The sequence below is a fragment of the Lygodium microphyllum genome, chromosome 12 (genome assembly GCF_053477565.2).
Source record: "Lygodium microphyllum isolate KBCC chromosome 12, Lygodium_microphyllum_v1.1.10, whole genome shotgun sequence".
NCBI classification, from domain to species: domain Eukaryota; kingdom Viridiplantae; phylum Streptophyta; class Polypodiopsida; order Schizaeales; family Lygodiaceae; genus Lygodium; species Lygodium microphyllum.
In genome coordinates, this window is record NC_141146.1 from 38530708 (window position 1) to 38533883 (window position 3176).

Below are 3176 nucleotides of genomic sequence, written 5' to 3' on the forward strand. Positions count from 1 at the left end.
CCTCTCTCTATGATCGTGCCTCCCCCCAGTGCCTAAGGGGGAGGTTATATAGTGCTAAGGGGGGGGAGAGACTCCACACATGTGGAGCCCTCATGCTTCTCTCTTCTCCCCATGCACTCCACCTCTACACATCCCTCTCCCACTCCCTCCCCTCTAGCCATGCATCGGCTGGGGGAAGGGATAATGAGTAAAAAAATTTGCCTAAATTTTCATCATTATCCATTTCCCCTTTATCCAAGAAGGGTGTTCTTGCCAGCTTGCGGTCTTCGTTCCCCGGCCTTAATTGCACCTTGCGGATGGGGATTTTTATTGTGCGTGCAGGGTAACCACTTAGCCATCGTCATTAGTCCACGCGGGAGATAATTTTGCACAATTTTTATGCGGGCGTGCGGTGATCAAAGCTCCTTAATATTTCGAGCCAAAATATTACATAAAGAAACCATTGGAGGAAGATACATAGATGAATCCTTATGTATCTTATAATGAGGAAGGTAATTCCATAGTGTTGGAATTTAGACCTATGCCAGTCATGGATTTAGGGAGAGGTAGAGATAGATGTTAAAATATCAGATCTAGAGCATGGAAGGAACTATGGAGGTTCAAAGATGAAGACTAAATTCATGTTAACATAGACAATGAGTAGACAATAATTTGTTACACAATTGAATTAGGTTCCAAGATGGAAGCTTGGACTCATAAAGAAAATCTTGTGTATTGGACTGACAATGACACTAACTGAAAGATGAAAGCATCATGATATTGTATTCATCATTATGAAAGTGATAGTCAAGTACAATGCTTTATAGAAGTTGGGTTTTTTCACTCTCCTCATTGTGCATATGGAATTCAGGACATCTCTTCCTCAAGCATACATCATTTGTCATTTCTCAACACCCCCCCTCAATTAATGAGTATCTACCCTTGCTGGCTTTTGTTCCCCCATCCCCCCCACATAGTGACATGGCCTAGTAGACTAGCTCATAGGCATCCTAGTCAAGTTAAAGTTTGAAACTTTACATCTTTTGCAAGTGGTTTTTACATTTACTATGGGAAACAAAAAGTCCACTATGGAAAAATCATATGAAAGATACAATGAAAATTCTTTATAACAATCTATCAGAGTTGTTTGATGGTAGTGGAAGCATCTTCTTCTTTGTCTTCTTCATTCATGAACTAGTTTTGGTGGTGATCATTCTACATCTGTTGTGCTCTTTTCTTATGGAACACTACAAGGATACAGAGGCATAGCAATGACACTTTTCGATGCAAAATAGCGACATCCCTATTTGCGTCGCAAATAGTGACGCAAATAGCAATGGTGCTCAGACGAAAAAACATGGGCCGAAACCCGAGTGCGTTATTTTGCGTGAATGAACGAAAGAGAAAGCAAAAGGGAGAGAGAAATCCATCTTGCATTTGAGAGGGAGAGGGAGAGAAAGAGAGAAAGAGGGAGAAGGAAAGCTTCTCACTGCCGTTGCCACCATTTGCGAAGAAGAGAAGGAAGTGTACGAAGGGAGAAGAAGAGCCGCCGTTGCAAAGAGAAGCCGCCAAATCCATCCTTGGGCCTTTGCGATGAGTGCATTGTTCCTTCTTGCTTTGTTTTTTTTTTCTCCTTTTCTTTTACTTGTTTTTGTTAAAAATCATGTGTATTGAGAGAGGGAGAGAAAATGAGAGAGGGAGAGGAAGAGAGAAAAGAAAAGAAGGAACAAGAGAGAGAGGGAGAAAATATTAAACATAATAGGAAAAGAAAGAAAGAGAGGGAGAGACAGGGAGGAAAGAAGGGAGAGAGAGAGGGAGGGAAAGGTTGTTATTATTGTGGTTGTTGTTTTATTTCTTCTTCTCTTTTTTTTGTTCTTGTTGTGGTAGTAGTAGTAGTAGTAGCAGTAGCAGTAGAAGTAGAAGTAGCAGTAGCAGTAGCAGTAGCAGTAGCAGTAGCAGTAGCAGTAGCAACAGTAGCAGTAGTAGTAGCAGTAGTAGCTGCTGCTAGTAGTAGTAGTAGTAGTAGTAGTAGTAGCAGCAGCAGCAGCAGCAGCAGTAGTAGTATTCTTGTTTATTGTTGTTGTTGTTGTTGTAGTTTTTTTTGTTTTCTTGTTTATTGTTGTTTAGTTTTCTTGTTTTTTGTTGTTATTTTAGTAGTGGTAGTGGTAGTGGTAGTGAGAGAGATATGTTTTGTTAAAGGAAATCAGTAGTAGAGAGAGAGAGATGTTTTGTTAAAGGAAATGAGAGAGGGAGAGGAAGAGAAAAAGGAAGAAGAAACGAGAGAGAGGGAATAAAAATACAACATAATAAAGCAATAGAAAAAGAGAGAGAGATGGAAGGAGAGAAGAGAATGAATGGATAAAAAACAAAGAGAGAGTGGTGGCGAGGTCCGGTGAGGTCCGTTGCAACACCACAAGACAGGAAACACTCCAACATACGTTAATTTGTGGGTGGGTGGAGACTTTACATGCATTAATTTTGCTGAGTTACAAGAGAAGAAATCCCTTCTCAAACAATTTAAGAAAGAAAAAAATAATGATAACAAAAACAAATTGTTTGTTGTAACGTAGACAAAATGGAAGACGATGAAGGTCGTGATGTTCAAGATCACAAGGCGTATCTTAATCAGTGTGTCCCATGTCCTTGCTCTCAATGTAAGCTGGAAATTAGATGAAAATTTCAATTGTCTATAGAACACGTACGATGCTTCCGTGAGTTTCAATCTGAGATAATTGATCACATGATCTCAAATTTTGAGCAAATGGTAAGAAAAATGTATATCAATCATGCATTGTACTTGTAAGCTAATTGAATACCATATACAAAAACGTTGGGTGTGGCTGGAAAAATTTTCTATCCAGGGAGGTGACGTCTCGTCCCAAGGAGGAGTGCACCCTTTGCGTTTAGTTAGAAGAGTTCGTGGGTGTGTGATGGATGGAGTCCTGAGCCAATCTACCACTTGGAAGGTACTATCCAATCTATACCATCAATACCAGAGGAGACAAGAAGCCTTCTAGACTTACCTATAATCTTGGAGCCTGAGATGGAGGCAATGATCGATGCATTGATGCCCATGGATGTCGAGACTTCTGATCCACTTAGAGAGGAAGCATCCATACCATTATATGATGGGTGCTGAGTATCTCACCTGAAGACACTACTTGCACTCCTAAGTGTGCAAGAAAAATACGAGTGGA